The 13,065-nt window shown below is 51.5% G+C and overlaps 1 protein-coding gene across 1 annotated transcript in view; it reads right to left on the bottom strand.

Moving 5' to 3' along the window:
* TNKS2 (tankyrase 2) overlaps window positions 1-13,065 on the bottom strand; it is a 209,129-nt gene that overhangs the window by 171,920 nt on the left and 24,144 nt on the right. The gene's annotated exons all lie outside the window — the stretch shown is intronic.

The following is a 13,065-nucleotide window of genomic DNA, read 5'->3' as shown; positions in this document are numbered from 1 at the left end:
GCAGGACAACTAACTGATTAAGGTGGAACTCGAACACCATCTTAGGAAGGAACACAAAAACATAATAGCAGCCTTACTGGGTCAGACCAAAGGTCCATCAAGCCCGGTAGTCTGTTCTCATGGTGGCCAATCCAGGTCACTAGTACCTGGCCAAAACCCAAAGAGTACCAACATTCCATGCTACTGATCCAAGGCAAGTAGTGGCTTGCCCCATGTCCCTCTCAATAACAGACTATGGACTTTTCTTCCAGGAAATTGTCCAAACCCGTCTTAAAACCAGCTATGCTATCCGCTCTTACCACAAGCTCTAACAATGTGTTCCAGAGCTTAACTATTCTGAGTGAAAAAATATTTGCTCCTATTGGTTTTAAAAGTACAGTCAAACCTCGGTTTACAAGTGCACCGGTTTGCGAGTATTTTGCAAGACGAGTAAAACATTCACAAAATTGGCACCTCGGAAACCGCGTTGGACTCGATTTACGAGCGCCACCGCCCGCGATCTGGCATTCCACCCCCCCCCCACCGAGCACCGAAACGACAACCTTTATTCTGATTGGGCACCAGCACCAATGCACAGGACATGCCGGTGCCTGAAGCTGGACTGGGCTTTGAGCATTTGCGCATGCTGAAAGCCTTCTGGTCTTGCTCTCTCCGAGATTCTCAGATTCAGAATCTCAGAGAGAGCGAGACCAGAAGGCCTTGAGCTTGCGCAAATGCTCAAGTCCCAGTCCAGCCCAGCACAGACAAGAGGGAGTATCTCCGACGCACCGCCCAGCCCAGCACAGAAGAGGGAGGATCTTCGGGCACCGGCATGTTCTATGCGTTGGTGCCCAATCGGGGTAAGGGATGTCGTTTCGGTGCTCTAGGAGTGGGATGTAGGATCGCGGGGGAGCGATGCAAGTGAGGGGGGGGAGGATGCCGGTTCGCAGGTGGGGATGCCGGATCGTGGGGGGGAGGGGGTATGGAGCAGTGTCAGTGGCCTCAAGGGGGGGATGGAGCAGCGCCGGTAGCCTGGGGGTGGGGAGGAGGAGGTGGAACAAATCAAAGCGAGTTTCCTTTACTTCCTATGGCGAAACTCGCTTTGATATACGAGCAATTTGGTTTATGAGCATACTTCTGGAACGAAATATGCTCGTAAACCAAAGTTCCACTGTATTTCCATGTAACTTCATCAATCCCTCTAGTCTTTAGGTATGTGGGGAGAACTACTTTATTAATAAAGATGAAATCTTGTGTAAGGTGGATCTGCTTCTAGGGCCTGAAGCTCACTGACCCTGCAAGTTGAAGCGACTGCTACCAAAAACAAGACCTTCCACGGTCAGGTACTCCAGATGAAAGAGGATGGCGTTCTATAACACAGTTAAGAGGTTTGACAGGTAGCTTTGTCAACAAATCTTTCATGAATCTAACAACTAGAGGCTGTACAGAGATGGGCTTACCTCATACATGGTGATAACACTGAGTGCACCAAGGTGAACCATTACACAGTTGGTGTTCAAACCAAACTTAGAGGTGTAAGAGGTATTTGAGCAAGTTTTATGTAGGTCAAGAGACCATCTAGGACCTAGCCCTCAAACCAGACAGCAAACCTCTTCCATTTAAAAGTGTAACACCGCTTGGTGGAATCTTTCCTGGAAGCTAGTAGGATTCTGAAGACACCCTCAGGTTATCAGCAGAGCGCATAGAAATTGCATCTCAACATTCAGGCTATGAGGGTAAGGGAATGAAGTCTGGGATGCAGAAGGGACCCTTAGTTCTGTGTAATGAGGGTTGGAAAGCAGTCCAATTTCCATGATTCTTTGGAGTCAGCTCCAGAAGAAAGAGGAACCATATCTGTTTGGGCCAGTAAGGTGCAACAAGGATCATGGTTCCCTGATCTTGAGTTTCATCAAGGTCTTTTCTATGACAGGGTTGGGAGGATATGCAGAGAAAGCACAGTTACTTACCGTAACAGGTGTTATCCAGGGACAGCAGGCATATATTCTCACATGTGGGTGACGTCATCTACGGAGCCCCAGCGCGGACAGCTTTTCAAGCAAACTTGATTGAAGTTTCAAGTTTGCTATGCTGCACCACGCATGTGCATGCCTTCTTGCCCACTAGAGGGCGCATCCCCACCTCGTGGTCCTCAGTTCCATATCCAGCAAAGAAGCCATCCCCGGGGAGGAGGGCGGGTTGTGAGAATATATGCCTGCTGTCCCTGGATAACACCTGTTACGGTAAGTAACTGTGCTTTATCCCAGGACAAGCAGGCATGATATTCTCACATGTGGGTGACCTCCAAGCCAACCAAAAAAGGGCAGGTGGGAGGATGGCAATTTAGGAAAACAGATTTCGCAAAACTGACTGGCCAAACCGGCCGTCACTTCTGGATAACGTATCCAGGCAGTAGTGGGAGGTGAAAGTATGAACCGAAGACCAAGTGGCAGCCTTGCAAATGTCCTCCATCGAAGTAGACCGGAGGAAAGCAACAGAAGCTGCCATCGCTCGGACCTTATGTCCCGTGACCCGACCATGCAGCTCAAGACCAGCCTGAGCGTAGCAAAAAGAAATACAAGCAGCCAATCAGTTGGACAAGGTGCGCTTGGAAACAGGACTTCCCAACCTATTAGGATCAAAGGACAAAAACAATTGAGGAACCTTCCGATGAGACTTGGTGCGTTGAAGATAAAAAGCCAATGCCCTCTTACAGTCAAGCGTGTGAAGCGCCGCCTCCCCAGGATGAGAGTGGGGCTTCAGAAAAAACACCGGAAGAACAATGGACTGATTGAGGTGGAAATCAGACACAACCTTAGGTAAAAATTTAGGATGGGTGCGAAGAACCACCTTGTCATGATGGAACACAGTAAAGGGCGGGTCCGCAACTAAAGCCTGCAGCTCACTAATCCGACGAGTGGACGTGAGCGCAAGCAAAAAGATCACCTTCCAAGTGAGAAACTTAAGAAGAGACTTGTCAATAGGCTCAAAAGGAGGTTTCATCAGCTGAGCCAAGACCACATTAAGATCCCAAACCACAGGAGGAGGTTTCAGAGGAGGATTAACATTCACTAGACCCCTCATGAAACGAATCACCAGAGGATGAAGAGAACATAAGAACATAAGACTTGCCTCTGTCGGGTCAGACCGGAGGTCCATCGTGCCCGGCAGTCCGCTCACGCGGCGGCCCCTCAGGTCCAGGACCTGATAGTGCTCCTATCCTAAAACTCACTTATGCTTTTCGCTTTTGTCCTGTAGTGTAACCTTCTATCTATACCCTGTAATCCCCTTCTCTTTCAGGAAGTCATCCAGTCCCTTTTTGAAACCCAGTATTGTACTCTGTCCTATTACCTCCTTTGGAAGCGTGTTCCAGGTGTCCACCACCCTCTGAGTGAAGAAAAACTTCCTTGCATTCGTTTTGAATCTGTCCCCTCTCAGTTTTTCTGAGTGACCTCTTGTTTTTGTTGTCCCCGCTAGTCTGAAGAATCTGTCCCTATCCACCCTCTCTATGCCTTTCATGATTTTATATGTCTGTATCATGTCTCCTCTCAGTCTCCGCTTTTCCAGGGTAAAGAGCCCCAGTTTGTCCAACCTTTCGGCATATGAAAGGTTCTCCATTCCCTTTATCATCCTAGTTGCTCTCCTCTGGACCCTCTCAAGTATCGCCATGTCTTTCCTAAGGTACGGCGACCAGTATTGGACACAGTATTCCAGATGTGGTCGCACCATTGCTCGATACAATGGCAGGATGACCTCCTTCGTTCTGGTAGTGATACCTTTTTTGATAATGCCCAGCATTCTGTTCGCTTTCTTTGAGGCCGCTGCACATTGCGCCGCTGGCTTCATTGTTGTATCCACCAATACCCCCAGGTCTTTTTCTAGGGTGCCTTTCCCCATCTCCCTTCCTCCCATCGTATAGCTGTACATGGGGTTCCCTTTCCCGATGTGCAAGACCTTACATTTCTCCACATTGAAGCTCATCTGCCATCTTTTTGCCCACTCGCACAGTTTGTTCAGGTCGCTCTGTAGTTCTTTGCATTCCTCAACAGTTTTGACCCTGTTGGAGAGTTTTGTATCATCCGCGAACTTGATAACTTCACATTTCGTGCCCGTTTCCAGATCGTTAATGAATATATTGAACAGCAGCGGTCCCAACACTGACCCCTGGGGGACACCACTCGTGACCTCTTTCCAGTCAGAGTAGTGTCCTTTTACTACTACCCTCTGCTTCCTATCCATCAGCCAATTTTGGATCCATCTGTGGACGTCCCCTTCCACCCCGTGGTTCCACAGTTTCTTCAGCAGGCGCTCGTGGGGTACCTTGTCAAAGGCTTTTTGGAAATCCAGATAAACTATGTCAATGGGGCTACCTTGGTCCAAATGTTTGCTTATCCCCTCAAAGAAATGTAGTAGATTTGTTTGGCACGATCGTCCTTTATAGAAACCGTGCTGGCTTGATCTCATCAGTTTATTTTTTTCTATATGCTCATTGATACCTTCCCTGATCAGTGATTCGACCATCTTCCCTGGAACTGAGGTCAAGCTCACCGGTCTATAGTTCCCCGGGTCGCCTCTCGATCCTTTTTTGAAGATTGGTGTAACATTTGCTATCCTCCAATCTTCCGGGATTATCCCTGATCTTAAGGATAGGTTGCAAATATGCCTGAGTAACTCCGCTATTTCGTCTCTGAGCTCTTTCAATATCCTCGGGTGGATCCCATCTGGGCCAGGAGATTTGTCGATTTTTAATCTATTTATCTGCCTTAGAACGGCTTCGAGGCTTACCTCCATGCATGATAATATACCCTCCTGATCCTCCTTGAAGATTTTTTCTGGTTCCGGCACGCTGGATGTGTCTTCTTTTGTAAAGACCGTCGCGAAGAACTTGTTTAGTCTATCAGCCACCTCTTTTTCCTCCTTCACCACTCCTTTCTTGTCTCCCTCATCCAGGGGTCCCACCTCCTCCCTTGCTGGCTGTTTCCCTTTTACATATCTGAAAAATGGTTTAAAGTTTCTTGCTTCCTTGGCTAGTCTCTCCTCGTATTCTTTCTTGGCTTTTCTGACCACTCGGTGACATTCTTTCTGATGCTCCCTGTGCTCTTTCCAGTTTTCTTCCGTTTTGTCCTTCTTCCACTTCCGAAATGATGTTTTCTTGTCTCCTATCACTGTCTTTACTTCATTGTTTATCCATGCTGGGTCTTTAGTCTGATTCTTTTTGCCTCCTTTCCTAAATCTGGGTACATATAGGTGTTGTGCCTCGCTTACCGTGTCCTTGAGTAGGGACCAGGCTTGCTCCACAGACAGAGCTTTCTTGTAGCTGTTTCTGAGTTTCTTCTTCACCATTTGTCTCATGGCATCATAGTTCCCTTTTCTGAAGTTAAACGCTGTTCCCTTTGTTCTCTTCCCCTTTGGTAATCCTACTTCCACTTGGAACAGAATCATGTTGTGGTCACTGTTTCCTAGCGGTCCCATTACTTCCACTCCCTTTGCAGGTCCTTTAAGCCCGTTGAGGATCAGGTCCAGGATCGCTGCCCCTCTCGTTGGAGTCTGTACAAGTTGTTCCATGAAACAATCCTGGACGGCTTCCAGGAACTCCGTTTCCTTCGTACATTTTGAATTTCCAAGATGCCAGTCTATCCCGGGATAGTTGAAATCTCCCATAACTATAGTGTTGGCGTTCTTGCATTCCCTCCTCAGTTCGGCTACCATTTCTGTATCCACTGCTTCAAATTGCCCAGGTGGACGGTAGATCAGTCCCATCTTTATCTCGGATCCGTTTTTTCCTGGTATTTTAACCCACAATGACTCTAGTTGTCCATTTGCCGCTGCTGTATCCACACTGGTTGAGTGAATGGTTTCTCTTATGTACAGTGCTATTCCGCCTCCCTTCTGATAATTCCTATCTTTTCGGTAGAGTTTATACCCTGGCAGTACTATGTCCCATTTGTTTTCCTCGTTCCACCATGTTTCCGTGATCCCTATGATGTCTAGGTTCTCATTATTGGCCATGACTTCCAATTCTCCCATTTTGTTCCTTAGGCTCCTTGCATTAGTGTACATGCAGTTCAAGTCCTGGCATTTAGTCTTCCTCGCTGTTTTCCCATGTGCTTCAGTCCTCTTTCTGTCCTCTTCCTGGCCAGCCAACTCCTGTATTTTATCTCCTTTGTCCTCCCTTTGTGATATGTTTCTATTGCCTCGCCCATGTGGCATGTTCGTATTTACTACTTCCTGAGCCTTCCCTTCTTCCTGATCCTTTTTGACTTCCCCTTGTAGTATGTTTATCATGTCCTCCTCCCTCTTCATCTGTCTCCCTTGTTGTTTCATAACCTGTTGCTGTTCACATGTGTCTGCCCAGCATTTATCCCCCTCAGTACCTTCACTGGGTACTGGGTCCCGAACCGTCAATATCAGTTCGACTGTCGGCTTTCCCCTTCCATTTAGTTTAAAGCTTGCTCTATCGCTCTTCTGATGTTATTTGCTAGTTGTCTAGTTCCTGCCGTGCTCAGGTGCAGAGAGAGAGATCGCCCCTCGAGATGCCGATGGAAAGCAGCAATAGCACTGAGATGCACCCGAATGGAAGTCGTCTTCAGCCCAGACTTGGACAAATGCAACAAATATTCCAGAACCGAGGACACCGGAACCGAACTCGGATCCAGATGGTGCGAGGAACACCAGGATGAAAATCTGGTCCACTTCTGGGAATAACAAAGCCGAGTCGAGACCTTGCGCGAGGCTTCCAACACCTCCCTGACCGACTGAGAAACAGAAACCGAAGTCAAGGGGAAAGGAACCAAGCCGTCAGATGTAAGGACTGAAGATTGGGATGCAACAGCGAACCCCGATTCTGAGACAGCAGAGAGGGAAAAACAGGCAGAAGCAGAGGCTCCCTGACACTGAGTTGAAGGAGCAGGGAGAACCAGTGCTGACGAGGCCAACGAGGCGCAATGAGAATCATAGTGGCTCTGGACGACTTGAGATGAACCAACGTCCTCAAGATCAGAGGGAAAGGAGGAAACGCATAAAGGAACCTCCCTCCCCAGTCGAGAAGGAAGGCATCGGCCTCGAGATGGTCCAGGGAGTACATCCGAGAACAATAGAGGGGCAGTTTGTGAGTCTCCGGGGAGGCAAACAGATCCACCTGAGGAGTCCCCCAGCGGTCGCAGAACTCGGGAGTTTAGCGACCACTCGTGCGGCTGGAGAAGACGACTGAGTTTGTCGGCCAGACAATTCTTCTCTCCCTGAATGTAAACCGCCCGCAGGAATATGTTCTGGGATACCGCCCATTCCCAAAGGCGCAGGGCTTCCCGGCACAGGGACCAAGAGCCCGTCCCCCCTTGCTTGTTTACATAATACATTGCCACTTGGTTGTCCGTCCGCACAAGTGCTACCTGATCGTGCAGCAGGTGGCAGAACACTCGAGCAGCCAGAAAAATGGCACGAAGCTCCAACACATTGATGTGACAAAGACAGTCCTCCGCCGACCATAAACCTTGAGTCCGCAGACCGTCGAGATGAGCCCCCCACGCGTACTCCGAAGAGTCCGTGGTCAGGACCTTGCGATGCGGAGGGACGAGAAAGAGCAAACCCCCGGAAAGATTGGAAGAGTTGGTCCACCAACGGAGCGAGCGTCTCAAGGAAGGAGTCACTGTTACAGGAAAGGAGAGTGGGTCCCGATCCTGACGCCACTGGGAGGCCAAGGTCCACTGAGGAAGTCTCAGGTGCAATCGGGCGAACGGTGTGACATGAACCGTCGACGCCATGTGGCCAAGTAGAATCATCAGACGGTGCGCTGAGACGGAACGCTGCAGCGAAATCTGACGGCACAGTCGAAGCAAAGCCTCCAACCTCAGAGGGGGGAGGAACGCACGAAGGCGAACCGTGTCCAGCACGGCCCCGATAAACTGAAGGGATTGAGCCGGGCACAGCTGAGATTTGGGAAAGTTCACTTCGAACCCCAGACTTTGAAGGAAGGTGAAAGTCTGTTGGGTCGCTGAGATAACCCCCTCCCTGGACGATGCCTTGATCAGCCAATCGTCCAGGTAAGGAAAGACCTGTAGCCCCCGAGATCTCAGGGCAGCCGTGACTACCACCATGCACTTCGTGAAGACTCGAGGCGACGACGCCAGCCCGAAAGGAAGGACCCGATACTGAAGGTGCCACTCCCCCACCTGGAACCGTAAGAACTTGCGGAAGGCGGGATGCACCGGAACATGAGTGTACGCTTCCTTCAAGTCCAGGGAGCACATCCAATCCCCTTCCTCCAACAGAGGGTAGAGAACCGGAAGCGACAACATACGGAACTTCTCTCGGACCAGGAACTTGTTGAGCTTCCGGAGGTCCAAAATGGGGCGTAAGTCCCCAGTCTTCTTTGGGACCAAAAAGTAACGGGAGTAAAACCCCCGCCCCCGTTGGTTTGGGGGGACCGGCTCCACCGCCCGAAGGCTCAACAAGGCCCTGGCCTCCGAGAGGAGAAGAGGAAGCTGGGCTCGACTGGAAAGAGAGGTCCCTGGCGGATGTTCCGGCGGCGAGGCCGAGAAGTTCAGCGAGTAACCCTCGGAGATGAGACGTCTGACGTGATCATAGCCCAGGCCGAATGAAAGGCCCGCAGCCAGCCCCCGATGGGCAGGGGGTCCGGCGAGAGTGCGGAGGGGGCCCGCCCCCTTCCGCTCATCACGTCAAAAAGACGGCGCCGGCTGAGGTTTAGGTTGGCCCCCTCTGCCCTGCTGCGGGGGGCGCCGGGGCGGAGGCCTAGAGAATGCTGGCGTAGACTTTTGAGGGTATCGCCGCGGTGGAGATCTAAATGGCTTCTGTGGCGGTACCCGTGGCTTAGGACGGACCAAGGAGGCGATGGAGCGCTCATGTTCGGACAGGCATTTGGTCGCCGCCTCCAAGGACTCATCGAACAATTCCGATCCAACACATGGCAGATTGGCTAGGCGCTCCTGCAAGTTCGGGTCCATATCAACCGTTCGGAGCCATGCGAGACGGCGCATCGCTACTGCAAAGGCGGAGACTCTGGAGGCCAACTCAAATGCGTCGTAAACAGCATGAAAAAGGTATAGACGCAGTTGTGACAAGTTGGCCATAAATTTGCCAAAGTCCCCCTTATGGGAATCCGGCATGACCCCATGATAATGGGGTAACGCCTTCACCATCTGCCTCAGATAAGATGAAAAAGTGAAAGCATAATTAAGGACCTTGGCCGCCATCATGGAATTGGAGTAGAGGCGGCGACCAAACTTGTCCAGGGTCCGCCCTTCCCGCCCGGGAGGGACCGCAGCCGAGACCCTAGAAGGCTGGGACTTCTTTAACGCCAACTCCACCAGCAACGACTGGTGAGACAGTTGCGCTTTCTCGAAGCCCTTGCATGGAATGGTACGGTACTTCGACTCCATTTTTGATGGAACCGCTGTGACTGTAAGAGGGGAGTCCAAGTTCCTCAGGAAGGTCTGATGGAGGACTTTATTAAGAGGCAGACGAGGAGTCTCCCTTGGGGGAGAAGGTAAATCCTGCTCCTCCAAAAACTCCTTGGTATAGTGAGAACCGGACACCAGATCAAGGTCCAAGGCCCTCCCCATATCAAGCACAAATCTCGAAAAGGAGGAGGGCTTGGAAGGCGGGGAGGGAGATCGAGAGGCCCGCGTCGCCAAAAAGGAAGGGGAAGCCTCACGGGAATACCGAGGTTCCCTACCAGTACCAGACCCCGAACCCCACGACGATGCCCCGAGCGACCTCGACGGGGTCGGGGACCGCCTATGCCCTGAGGAACCCCTTTGGGAAGTCCCCTGGGACCGAGGCACCGAGGCCTGCCCCTTCCGTTTGGCGAGGAGTCTCTCGATAACCCTCCCTCGGAGGAACGGAACTCCGAGACACGCAGCGTCTCAGCCCCGGTCGGCGAGGAGCGACCGCGTCTCCGAGAAGAACCCCGAGAACACTTGGGCTTCCTCGGCCGGCGCTTCGCCCGAGGCCGACCCGAGGGCGAGGAGCCCCGGGAGGACCTCGACGAGGAAGAAGTGGAAGAGATCCTCCGACTCTCTGCACCTTGTCCCAAGGCCGCACACTCCGCTCCGGCTGGTCGACCGAGGTCGAGGGCAAGGTCGGGGTCGAGGCCGGAGCCACCCCGGGGGCCGAAGTCGAGGGCACCGAGACCGAGGCTGCCGAAGCCGGGGCACTCGAGGCCGAAGCCGGTTGCAGATGCGCAAGGGCTCCGGACAGCTCCGAGGCAATGAGGGCACGGAGCAAGTCCTGAAAAACAGGAACCCCCATCATGGCCGGTAGATCCGGGGCCGGCGGGTGCTCCCTCGAGGGCGACCTCGTTCTCGAGTATTCCCGCGGGGCACCAGACTTCGACGCTCGGGGCGGGGCCGAAGACGACCCACCCGCCCCCGTCGAGGATCCCGAGGATGGCTTCTTCGAGGTTGGAACTGAAGAAGGAAGTGAGGACTTACCCCCCGTCGACTTCGAAGTCGAGGACGCAGGCTTCGACGAAGCAGGATGTCGCGGCGAGGTCGAGGGAGTCGAGGCCGAGGTCAAGGCCGGGGCCGAAGCCGAGGCCTGCCCCGCCGCGGGGTCCGCAGCAAAGAGTTCCGCCATTCTGGCACGACGGCGGCGGAGAGCTCTTGGCTGAAAAGTCGAGCACCGAGGACAGGAGTCGGTGGGGTGCTCGGGACCCAGACAAAGTAAACACCACCGGTGGGGATCGGTGATTGAAAGCAGCCGATCGCACCGGGTGCACTTTTTAAAGCCCGTCAAAGGACGGGACATGAAATCGAAAAACGGCCGGTAACGTAACGAGGTCCCGCAGCCGCGGCTACCGGGAGCCCCCGGAGCCGAACGAAAAAATCCTTTTTTTTTTTTTTGACGATTACCGAACACACGAACGAATAAAATAAAAAAGCAAGCACAGCGACCGAGAAAAACGACTCAGACGCGGTGTCAGAAGGCAAAAATAGAGAGCACAAATTCCACAGGGCTTCTGGCTCCGCGGAAAAAACTGAACTGAGGACCACGAGGTGGGGATGCGCCCTCTAGTGGGCAAGAAGGCATGCACATGCGTGGTGCAGCATAGCAAACTTGAAACTTCAATCAAGTTTGCTTGAAAAGCTGTCCGCGCTGGGGCTCCGTAGATGACGTCACCCACATGTGAGAATATCATGCCTGCTTGTCCTGGGATAATACCCTATCTCCAATCTAGGAAACAGGCATCCAGTACTAGCCTGTTATGTGATCTTAGTCTGAAGCAGTATTAAGGGTCCTTGTTGAAGTGAATAGTGAAGAGATTCACTGAAGAGGTACCCCACTCTGAAAATCTTGTGTAGCTGCATCACCCTGCTCAGCCTGTCTGCCAGACTGTTGTCTTCCCCCGCCCACATGTGGCCCAGAGCACCGTGCTGTGGGTAGTGGCCCAGTGACATATCCCATCTGCTTCCTGACACAAGGAGTAGGAGCCTATACCATGCCACTCTTCTTGTTCACATAGTACATGGCAACTTAATTGTCCAGTTGAATTAGAACAATTTGGTTCACCAGCTGATCTCTGAACGCCTTTGGTATACCAAAGGTGGGTGGAGGGACAGTTTGCCCCGTGTGCAGTATTAAGGGGATGTGCATCTATCACATTGGAACCTCCCCCCATTTTCTGCAACTGCTGCTTTCACAAACCAGCAGCAGTGGTGGTAAGCTTAAATGCAGCTATCATAGGGCCTTCAGGCACCTCCCTGAAACTGCCCATCCACCCCCTTTGACATCACTTCCTTGTTCCGGAGCAGAACCAGCAGCCACTGGAAGCTGCACAAAGATACCGCAATGGGTACATTTACTGCCACTGGTTCGAGGAAGCAGCAGCGGTGGGAAGGTGAGGAGAAGCAGACGCTGAAAGGAAGTGGGGAGGAGAAAGAGAGAGAGAGAGAGAGAAAGAGAGAGAGAAAGAGAGAGAGAGAGAAAGAGAGAGAGAGAAAGAGAGAGAGAGAGAAAGAGAGAGAGAGAGAAATAGAGAGAGAAATAGAGAGAGAGAGAGAAATAGAGAGAGAGAGAGAGAGAGAGAGAGAAATAGAGAGAGAGAGAAATAGAGAGAGAGAGAGAGAAAGAGAGAGAGAGAGAAAGAGAGAGAGAGAGAAATAGAGAGAGAGAGAGAGAGAGAGAAATAGAGAGAGAGAGAGAGAAAGAGAGAGAGAGGCAGACGCTGAAAGGTTTGTACCAGAGGCAAAGAAAATGAGGAAAAAAAAAAAAAAAAACTTTACCCAGTCTCCCGATTCTCAGTTTACATCTCTAATCAATAGGCCAATTCATTCAAAACATATACAGTGGAACCTTGGTTTACGAGCAAATTTGTTCCAGAAGCATGCTCGTAAACCAAGTTACTCGTATATCAATCCCCATAGGATGTAAGGGAAACTCACTTGATTCTTTCCACCTCCTCCCCCCTTCCCGTGGTCACCGGCGCTGCTGTAGCTTAACCCCTCCCCCCCTCTGAGTCCACCGGCTCTGCTCCCCCCCACCAGCATCACCCCACCCTCCCGCTGCAATCTGGCATCCCCCACTCACCCACCCAAAAACATTGTCTTACCCCCATCTGGCACCGGCACCATGTGTTTGGGTGGGTGGGTGAGTGGGGGATGCCAGATCGCAGACGGGGGGGGGGGGGGGCACTCTTAAATCAAATCAAGCTCAGTTTCCGAGGTGCTGATTTTGAGAATGTTTTGCTCGTCTTGCAAAACACTTGCAAACCAGTGCACTCGTAAACCGAGGTTTGACTGTATCCTATCATGCACATCCTTCACTCCAGCCTGCTATTGCCACAGCACACAAAACTAGGCCCTGCATTTTCATCTTTCCAGAAACAGCATGGGAAGTATGGCAGCTTTTTATTTATTTATTTAAAAAAAGAGGGGGTGGAAAGGGACACAATGAAATAACCTAGGGAGTGTAGGGCAGGTTAAAAAAGTGAATGCGATAGGGAACAGTTGATAAAAGAAGTAAATGGGGTTTGTGGTAAGGGTCCATAATTGTATGTTTGCGCAAGGCCAAGTATATTACCAGTATCTCATCCCTCAACCGTTTGGCATGCCTCAGTGCAGTTATGAAAACATT

The sequence above is a fragment of the Geotrypetes seraphini genome, chromosome 4, assembly GCF_902459505.1.
Source record: "Geotrypetes seraphini chromosome 4, aGeoSer1.1, whole genome shotgun sequence".
NCBI classification, from domain to species: Eukaryota; Metazoa; Chordata; class Amphibia; order Gymnophiona; family Dermophiidae; genus Geotrypetes; species Geotrypetes seraphini.
The sequence above is the reverse complement of the archived record's forward strand: the minus strand, read 5'-3'. Positions and strand labels throughout refer to the sequence as shown.